This window comes from Dasypus novemcinctus, chromosome 3, assembly GCF_030445035.2.
Source record: "Dasypus novemcinctus isolate mDasNov1 chromosome 3, mDasNov1.1.hap2, whole genome shotgun sequence".
NCBI classification, from domain to species: Eukaryota; Metazoa; Chordata; class Mammalia; order Cingulata; family Dasypodidae; genus Dasypus; species Dasypus novemcinctus.
In genome coordinates, this window is record NC_080675.1 from 155382874 (window position 1) to 155393625 (window position 10752).

At 49.0% G+C, this 10752-nt stretch overlaps 1 pseudogene; it reads left to right on the forward strand.

The window, feature by feature from the left end:
* The first annotated feature begins 6032 nt into the window (after positions 1-6032).
* On the forward strand, positions 6033-10513 carry LOC131276894 (E3 ubiquitin-protein ligase Mdm2 pseudogene; annotated as a pseudogene).
* The last annotated feature ends 239 nt before the right edge of the window (positions 10514-10752 follow it).

The window sequence follows — 10752 nt, forward strand, 5'->3', positions numbered from 1 at the left end:
ACGCCCATGAAAAGAATAGATTCTCTGAGCACTTGGATGGCGTGCTTGGCCATTTCTCTGGTGAGCGCGGTTGCGTAGCAGAGATGAGAGAAGGTTTCGATGGCTATGTGGAGGTATTTCCATCGGCCAAACTGGGGGACGTGAGTGACGTCCAGTTGCCATCTGGAATTGGGGCGGAGCCCACGAGGGTTAACTCCCTGCGGTTGGAGCAGCCCCAAGGGCAGCAATGGAGCACACGTTCGGCATGACCGCACAAGGTGTTTGCAGGTATGGATTGGGAGGTCTGGAAAGAGTTTGTGGAGGCCAGCTGCTGAGAAGTGAAATCTGGCGTGCAGCAGCTTGGCCTGATTGATGAGGTCTCCGACTGCGACGGTGGTCTCAGCTGGAAGCAGGTGAACGGCCTGATCAGCAAGGTGGTTGCCGTGGGCCAGGGGCCCGGGAAGGCCGGAATGGCTGCGGATGTGAGCGATGAACCAAGGCTGTCGGCGGTTCTCTATGAGCTCTTGAAGGTCCAGGAGAGCGACGTTGATGCTTTCACTCGCTGAGTTGTCGGGCGGAAAAAATGCAGAAAAGGCGATGACTTGGCAGACTTGTAGGCAGTAGAGGCTGTCTGTAAAGATGTTCAGTGGACAGTGGGGATGGGTTTGGAGTGCTAAGATGACAGCACGCAGTTCGGCCACTTGCACAGAGGATTGATGGAGGCGCACATGTGAACGTGGCTGGTGCTCGCCGGGTGCGAAGACAACGGCGGCAAACTTAGTCTTGGAGGCGTCTGTGAAGATGATGGTGGTGTCTGGAAGAGGCTTGCTGGACGGAAAAGGGAAATGGCTGGGGGCGGTGATTTCTAGCAGGGGAAGGCCCTGCAGTAACCGATGCTGTGGAAAGTGGTTATCGAAGTTGCCATGATAAAGCTCCATAAGAGTCTGCATATCAACGGAGCTGCGTAGCAGGGTGGTGACTTGCCCAGCAGTGAAGGGCCACACAATGGTGTCAGGTGGGCACCCATAATGATGGGTGGCTTGTGTGACTAGGGCGGTGGTGAGCTGAACGAGTAGGGTGGTTTGAGGTCCAATCTTTCGGAGCTTGCTCTTTGCCATATGGACCCAGAGGAGCGGTCCTTCTTGCCAAAGAAGGCCAGTAGGTGTTCCCCGAGTGGGTAAGACTAGGCCTAACAACGGTTTCCCAGGCTCATGTCGCTGGAGTTGGCACTGTTCGATGGCTCTATTTACCTGGGCCAGGGCATTTTTGGCCTCGTCGGTGAGGCGAATCCTCTTTCCGGGTGCGGATGATGGCGGAGCGTTGGAGCAGAGTAGCCGGTACAGGGGCTGGAGTTGCTCTGTGGTAAGCGGCAGTGCTGGGCGCAACCAATTGATCTGTCCGCAGAGTTGTTGCAATTCGAGGAGTGTAAGCAGGTCAGGAATTCTGATGTGTGGCGTTTGGGGTGCAACGGTGGAAGTGATGGAGAACCCTAGGAACTGGTAGGGTGGATGAACCGTCAGCTTCTGTGTATTGACTTTGAGATCTAGGTCTCGAAGGTGGTGCAGCAGTTGCTCCAGGACTGCGTGTAGGCCTGACTCTGAGGGATGGGCCACGAGCAAGTCGTCCATATAGTGGATGATGTTAGCGTACTTCACGAGTGGCTGGATGGCTTCGCGTACATACATCTGGCAAATGGCAGGGCTGTTTCACATGCCCTGAGGCAGAACGCGCCAGTGGTATCGCAGTGCCGGTTCCCGATGGTTGGTCTGAGGAACCGTGAAGGCGAATTTCAGTCGGTCGTCCGGGTGCAACGGGATGGAGAAAAAGCAGTCTTTAATATCTATCACTGCAACAAACCAATGCCGGGGCACCGCGGTAGGGTGGGGGAGGCTGGGCTGCAGCGATGCCATAGGCTTGACGTATTTGTTGATTTCTCTTAAGTCTTGAAGTAGACGGGACTTCCCGTTCTTCTTTTGAATGAAGAAAATTGGCGAGTTGTATGGGCTGGTGGAGGGCTCGATGTGGTCCGCGTGAAGCTGCTCATCAACAAGCCCCTTAAGAATGTCCAGTTTAGGGATCGGGAAAGGCCATTTCTCCACCCAAATGGGCTCCTCTGTATCCCATTGCAGAGGAACGGGTGCTGGAGGTCGAACGCGAGCAATGGCCGAAACTATTGGGGGGGGCAGCTGCGGTGGCGTGGCAGTGAGAATGGCTCCCGACTGATGCAGGATATCACGGCCCCAAAGAACTTGCGAGATTTCCTTCAGAATGAGGGGGCGGAAGGTTCCCTGTCGACCTTCTGCGTCTCTCCAGACGACGTCCTGGGCAACTTGCTGGGAGGGCGCTTGGCCGGTGGCTCCCACCACTAGGGGGCCATCGGTCAGAGGGAGGTGCCCGGCCTGGTTGAGTGGGATGCAGGAAATTTCTGCTCCTGTGTCGAGTAGCCCTGTGAGCCAGCGGCCAGAGACTTGGATAGAGAGAAGAGGCCTGGTGAAGGGTGCGATGGGAATAGACCAGAGTACTTTCATGGGCAGGGGCACTGAGTCGTTGCGGCCTCTTTGTTGCAGGGCTGAGGCCTGTCCCCATGGCCGTTTAAAGGCTTGCGGCTGGTGTTAGGGACGCGGCAGTCGCGGGCCCAGTGGTATCCTTTTCCGCACCGCGGACACGGAGTGGAAGGAGGCCGTGGTGGATGGCCTATGTTGGGCACATCCGGCGGCGGCCGTGGCTTGTTGGGGCAGTCTCGAGCGAAGTGGCCGAGTTTGCCACAGTGGAAGCATTCGTTGGAGGCCGAGACGGCAGCGAGGACAGCCTGGGCCATGGCGGAGGCCTGGGCGTTGACTCCGGAGCAGGCGAGGACCCAGTCGTGGAGGGGCTTGTCTCTCAGCAGCCTGATGATCGCCTTGCAAGTTGGGTTTGCGCCCTCCTGAACAATGTCCTTGATGAAGGAGGTCTGGGCCTGCGTGCCAACGACCTTGCCCTCGGCCGCGGCCTGGACACGCGCCATGAAGTCGGAGAACGGTTCCTCTGGTTTCTGGAAAAGTCTGGTGAGTGGCTCGGGTGCGGAGGCGGCGCAGTTGTGGAAGGCATGGAGGGCACACTGCCTTAGCTGGATGTAGAAGCCTTGAGGGAGGGCGACGTAGCTCTGTGGCATGGTGTAGCGCCCCAGTCCGAGGAACGCGTTGGCAGGATATCGGGTGCCGTCGCAGGCGTTCTCGGCGATTTGTTTTTCGTTCTCGGCAGCGAAATGTGCGCGCCAGTCAATAAACTGCCCCGAGGGAAGTATGCCTCTCGCGAGGGATATCCAGTCATAGGGGAGACAGCGGGAAAAGGTCATACGTTCAAGGAGGTCTTGAGCATGGGGACTGGTGAGACCATCCTCTCGGATAGCGCTGCGGAGGGTTTGCATGTCTTTTGGGGAGAAGGGAATCCATACTTGGGGGTTTGCTCGAGAACGATTGGGATTTAGCGGATACATATCAGCGATTGGAGCAGTGGGGGGCTCGAAGAGAAGATTATTAGAGCGCGGGAGGGGGTGTCTATTCGGCGGCACATAAGATGGCGGGCGCTCGTACGCATCATCTAGGTTGTCATCAGAAGATGGCGGATGAAGCGCTTCCAGTTCCGGGTAAGGGCAAGATGACGCCGGTTCCGGGTAGGGGCAAGATGGTGCCGAGGCAGGAAGGGGAGGGTACAACGGCGGATAGTCCTTCCGTGAAGAAGCAGGAAGGGGCGGGGAGTGCGGCTTCTTCCTCTTTTGGGAGGAAGAAGGAGGGAGCGTGCCCTCTTGGGTGGGCTTTCCTTTGTTTCGTGAGGAAGAAGGCGGAAGTGCGCCATCTTGGTCGGAGTCAGAATCAGCGGCGCAAGGGGGGTCAAGCTCAAGCACGGCCTCCAACTGAGCCGAGAGCGATTTGGCATCGGAGTCGTTACCGGGAGCGCCGTCTTGGCGGCCGCGCCCTTCCCCTGACTCATCCACGGTATCGCACGGGAAGGCCTTGGCCTCGGGAGTGGGCATGCCTTGCAAACAAGCGCGAATGGCCACAAGAGCGGGGAGGAGGCCGGGGGGGAAAGACCCGGCCCTCATGTTCCATGGCTGAGGCTACTCGTTCGATCAGCCGGGCATAAGTGTGAGGACTCCAGAGCGGGCAGGTGATGAGCCAGGGACTGAACGGGAGAAGTAAGTCCCAGTAGCGCTGAAGCTGGCGGACGGAAACTCTAACCTGGTTAGTTTCCAGGAGGGCAGCCAGGGCCCGAACCTGCGGGACCTGACGGGAGGAGAGCGAAGCACCCATTCTGGTTTGAATGGAAGATGCCGAAGAGTCCCTACCTTAAGCGAAGCGTGGGGGGTAGGCGTCAGAGTGGGCCCCACCCACGTTGGGCGCCAAATGCAGGCAGTGGTGGGCCTCTGGGAGGGTCGGCGGTTGGCCGGGTGGGCTCTCTGGATGGGGGCTGCCTCACGGTCAAAGGAGAGGAGGGGGTTCGGCACGAAGCCGTTGGGCCCTCGCTCTCTGCGCTCAGGCACGGGGGACGCGCGGTGCAAGCAAAAACACCATGGAGACAAGGTCTAGGCACAAGTCTGCTTTATTGTTGAAGGGGACATGGCTTTATAGGGTCTAGGGATACGTAAAGGGACTTGATTGGTGCCGGCGGGTGCTGTTGCTTGCGTAGACGGTTACTGGACAGTAGGCGGTTACTGGACAGTAGGCGGTTACTGGACAGTAAGCTGGCTAAGAGGTTAGGAGCAAGGGAGGGGAAGGGGAAAGTGTGGGCTGTCTAGATAACGGCTAGGCAGAAGACGGAGAAGGGGAGAAGGAGGGGCAGCGCCGGCTGCCAATACTGGGCGGGAAGGAGACGGGGACATCACTGAGCCACAGATGTGTGTGCAGGTGGAAGCGATGGGGGAGAGGGTGCAGGACTCAGGTTCCCAGGAACCTCTTGCCTAAACAGAGGTCCACATACAAACACCATGATCACCACAAAGCCCTCTGCATATTCTGTGCCCTAAGATTCCCAGTCTTGTCATGACCCAGCCTCCCATTCAACCTCCCTTATGTCAGTGACAAACAAAATAAGTGCTATTTATACAGAGTCATGAGCTCAGCAGTTTTAGAAGAGAAGACAGAAGCCCAATGGCTCCAGAGAGCCTTCTAATGGACTTCTGTGTAGTTTAAATCACTCAGAAAGGAACAAGGCTATGTTTATTGCAGGCTGACAGGCAGGCTCATGCGCTGGTGTCTCCTAACCACAGCCACAACTTTACCAACCTACTTAAATATGACCCTTTTTTGAAAAGTGTAAAGGGAAGAGACCACATTTCCCCAGAAACAAAAAGTTGGATGAACAACTGTCTTCAACTACACTCTTTAATTTCATCAGGAAAATTATTGAAGTTTTATAAGGAAGAAGAACTTCAGTGTCCTTTTAACTTGTTTCAAACTTCATGGAATGCCTTTATATTAGGTAATATAAGGCAGTAATTTTATATTTCCAGAACTTGATTTGAATACACTGTTAACTAAAAAACTAAACAAATGAACAATACCTAAACTTCTAAGAAAATAAGTGAAAGCAAAAACACCCTATTTTGGGTGTTTAAGTAGCTGTAATAAGATGTGAACAGCAGACACATGTTTCTCAAAGGACTAGAGTTAATACTATGTATACTAGAACAGCACAATGAATATTAGAAATGCTGCTTATTTAAAATAGGCATGCTTGCTCTAAATACTTTAATTAGCTGACTGAGAAACACCCAGGAAGGGAAATTCCAGACACTGGGCTCCCAGATGTGGACTCAAATCCTGTGTCTGTCCTATGCAGTGTGATGGGTGAAGTGCTTAGACTCAGCTCTGGTTCCCCAGCAGCAACACTTACCATGGACTGCAGACTGGATGGCAGGTGCTCAGTGAGGGCCACTGCACTCAGGACAGCCACCGGTGCCTCCCAACCACTGTGACCCTGAAGTTGAGGCTCAGTCAATGCCACAACCGTGCAAATGAAGGGCTGGAATTCATTCTGCGAATTTCCACTCTAAAAGCAAAGCACACTGGGGAGGAATGGAAGGGCTGGATGTGGCAGTTTTGTCCAAAGAGGAGCAGGCAGCAGCCTTTCAAGGTGGCAGGTGACGAGGACACCACAGAACCCTCTCCCTCAGCAAACAGCTGCTGCTGCTCTGAATAATGTAGGGTGGATGCAATCTCCAATGGGACATTCCTAATTTATAGCAATTTAATGGGATATCTGACTTCCTTTATAGTCAACTTGGCTGGACCTCGATCTACTCTGTAAAAAGAGAAAGACTCACATGCAAAAACGTTCACCAAACCACCTAACAAAGCAAATGGTGTTGCACCCACCCTTCAAGCTGATTTTTAATATTAGCTTTCCCTCCCCACCTTATAAGACCAAGTAAAGGTTCTCATGTTTACAAAGGCAATGATTTTATTTCAGTTCCTTTCCCCTGACTCGGGCTTCATGACAGTGTGGGGTCCAGATGTCACACTTGGTAGCATCTGCACATCCTTCTTTAACCAGCAGCAGCTTCACAAGACTGGAGCCCAGCTTGTTATTTCTAATGCACATGAAATAGCTGATAAAGACTTTATGAGGAAACTGTGACTGCAATAAGTTAAGCACACGTTTAAGTTTCTAAGTTCCTGCTGTATGCATTTATTCTTAAAATTGAAAGCTTAAAGCTAAGAATGGACTGGTTTTCTTAAATACCAACTAAGACCTCATCCTAAGATAAGATAAGCAATCTGGAACAATTTTTCTTTCAATCAGTGGGGGACTGACAAGGAGCATAACAATAAATAGTCCTCAAACTAATCTCCAACTTTTTCTGTAATACCACATAGTTCTCAAAGCAGCACTCCTTAAATGGAGAAAATAGGTTGTAAACATTAAAAGAAAAATAACCCAATCTTTGATTTTGTGATATAAATGAAGCTATGTACTCCTTGCATCTTCTGTACAATTATAGAAATGTTTTAGACATGCTTGCGGAGAGGGCAGCTAGTAAATGGAATATGCCATGCAGTTGCCATGCATGTCTCTTCCCCCAAACAAAAATTTAATGACCAAATAAAAGAAAGACAAGTGACACATCCAGTGTGTATGAGGCATTATCATTTCCCTGAGGTTTCATTAAGCAAGTATGGCATTTTTAGAAGACAAAAAGATCAAGGTTGAAGAATAAAGGACAGCTTTTGGTAAAATGAAGGAAATATATGAAAAGGAGAATGCGAAAGAACTTTAAAAATAAATAGAGCAAAGAAAATAATCCTAACCCCCTGAAAAACAACAAGAAAAATTTCTTATTTCTCAGTAAAACATTGTTTTACTTTACTTTCTCTGGATAATTAGAAAATTAAGTGTTGTTTTCCTTATTGTACAGTAAAGAAATATGCACAAATATAATTGAACACCGAACACATTTCAGCAAGTGCTAAACTGCCCAGTGCTGCCCTAAGTTCATAGTACCTCAAAAATATTTAGACTTGGGCTGAGATTTGTGACAGAGATTACATACATTGCTATCATTACGGGGCAAAATAAATATTTTCTTTTAAAAAATGGTGCTTGAAAACAACCTTGTCTGATGTCTACATGATGCCTGTGGAATCAGTCCCTGACCCCCATGTTAGCACAAATCTGAAAAAAAGAACTTTCAGAGGGAAGTTCTTGATTAAGTTACATTGTTATAAATGATGACATATGCAGTCTATTATTTAGGTATCACATTGATAATGTATCATCTTATGTTGTGAACCTACATATATTGTGACTACCATGAGGGTCATATGAACAACTGAATGTACTCGATTTGGGAAAATTGTCAGTGTCACATAATTTAAACCCACAAGGTTGGTCAGCCAATTAGGGAAGTGGGCTGTTTTATCATGGACATGAGCTGGGAAGACACTGGTGTGCTGAGCCTGTACTGAGTCTGGCCATGGTATATTATACAGAACAGATGCAAGGCTGACTGAGCAAGAAAGAGAATTGTCATTTCAGCACAAAAACAAAACCCAAACAAAAAATACCATGCTAGAAAGGAAGAGAAAACTTTTGCTACATAGTAATAGTATTAAAAGAGCCACAAGATTCCTTTTTAGAATCTTTTAGAATGGAGAAGGGTGTTTCACATTGGTGCTGACCAGACAAGGACCTGGTGAAATACAAGTAGCACAGCCTTGGGCTGGGGAGGATGGCAGGGTGGAGGGCCACTGTCACCCTGAAGAGCTGGGTGGGAGCCCAGGGCTTCTCCAGGCTCTGGGCATTCATACAGACCATATGCCAGCTTCAAGGGGACAGACACATCCTCTTACCAGTCTAACCACACAGTAGTAAAACTGAGAAGCATTTTATTATCTGTAAGTAACTGCTTCATTTCTGGCTACATACAGGAGAATAGACAAGATGTGTGTGTACATTTCCAAATGCTGCTTCTTTTGTTTAAAAAGATAAGAGCATCTAAGAGCTTAAGTAAAACAGAAGAGCTCTAATCTTCTTCCCTTTTAGTTAGCAGAGACAACAAGCATGTCTCTCAAGGCATCAAGGCAGAATGCTCTGATCCATATGGGCTCTCAGGAAGTTGGGGGGGCCTCCACATTTAGCTTCCCAGCCCCAGTGGCCTCCCGCTATCAAGAGGACAGATGGGAAGAGTGGGGAGCATGCTATTAGCAACCTTTGTTCCTTTGGTTTGGGGCTTGTGTTGCCGTGTGTGACTAGAAGGGGGATGGAGCAAGAAGCTGAGCCTTTTTCTGGTCAGAACCTCTGACTCAGGTTCTGATGCTTTTGCCTCAAGGAATCTTCTACTCCCAACCTAATGTGTCGGAATACAATAGTGGTGTGAAATTGACACGAAGGCTTCCATGTGCCCCATGAACAGAACTGGGGAGCCTCAAAAGATCCCACTGTAGGCATGAAAAACCCTGCACGGCAAATGTGCAATACCAACAATTATCTATCTACTGATATGCTATGAGCACCTCACAGATTCCTATTTCAGAACCAGAGACCCTGGTTAGAACAAAACAATCATTACTGAAGTTGCTAAAGTCTGTTGGTGCACAAAAAGACACACAATGAAAGACATTATATTTTATCTTGGCCACTATATTATGACCAAGTGATGAGAAACAACAATATATTGTATATTGTTCAAATTATCTTCTAGGGGAGTTGTTTGTAGTGCCAAGCTCCTCTGTGAAAGAACACAGGAAAATGTCTACAGAAACTTGGTAGTAGTCAACCAGCAGGAACCATCAGATTCAGGTGCATCTCTACGTGAAAACAGGTGTCACCTTCAAGATGGCAACCATCAGGAAGCAGACTTGGTCCAGTGGATAGGGTGTCCGTCTACCAAATGGGAGGCCTGCGGTTCAAACCCCGGGCCTCCTTAACTCATGTGGAGCTGGCCCATGTGCAGCACTGATGTGCACAAGGAGTGCTGCCCCCCACATAGGGGAGCCCCATGTGCAAGAAGTGCACCCCATAAGGAGAGCCGCCCAGCATGAAAGAAAGTTCAGCCTGCCCAGTAATGGTATCACATGCACGGAGAGCTGACACAACAAGATGATGCAACAAAAAAGAGACACAGATTCCCATGCTGCTGACAACAGCAGAAGTGGACCAAGAACACACAGCAAATGGACACAGACAACTGGGACAGGGGAGGGGGAAGGGGAGAGAAATAAATAAAACAAATCTTAAAAAAAAAAGATGGCAGCCATCAAAGGGACCCTGTGCAAGAGGTGTAGGAGGAGAAACCTTCATCCTCAAATTTGATTTTTAGACCTTCATCTAAAAGGAGAGTAATTAGTGAGACAGAAAATTCAGAAGACTTAGCTGGTGGACAACAGAGAAAGCACCACAAATCTGCTAGCATTTACCTTTCCTCTGATGAAAGTCTTGCTCTATGTATAATAAGGAAGATACGGTGTAAAAGATTCTGTAGGAGTGAATCAATGGAGACTATCGAATCTGGATCTTGATACTGGTTTAAGTGAACATTCTGGTGATTGGTTGAATCAGGATTCAGTTTCAGATCAATTCAGTGTATAATATGAAGTTGAATCTCTTGATTCAGAAGATTAGTGAAGAAGGACAAGAACTCTCATATGAAGATGAGCAGGTTTATCAAGTTACTGTATAGCAAGCAGGGGGGGAGTGATACAGACTCATCTGAAGAAGATCCTGAAATTTCCTTAACTCTCTGTGGGAAATGTACTTCACGCAATGAAATGTAACCTCCCCTTGTGGAAATGCATTACAACAGATGTGAGAATTGGCTTCCTGAAGATAAAGGAAATGATAAAAGGAAAATACCTGGGAAAGCCATACTAGAAAACACAACACATGTAGAAGAGGGCTTTAATGTTCCTGATTTCAGGAAAAGGACATAGAGGAAAATAATAAAATCACACAAGCTTCCCAATCCCAAGAAAATGAGGGCTATTCTCAGCCATCAACTTCTAGTAGCAACATTTATACCAGTCAAGAAGATGCCAGCCATCTGCCCATTGGGATTTAAGCCCCCTCTCAAGTAGAAGCAGAGTGGGATCACCATCCTGAAATCCTCAAGACTGGGGAGTGAACAATGGACTAAAGTAGACTTAGTATTATTCTATTATAGACTTCATATTATTCTAGCAATGGAAGAACTTTTATCATTGATGTAAAGGTAGTGGCCACAAGAGGTTCTGAGGTGAGGGAGAGGGAAGAATAGATATAATATGGGGACATTTGGGGCATTGGAATTGTCCTGCATGA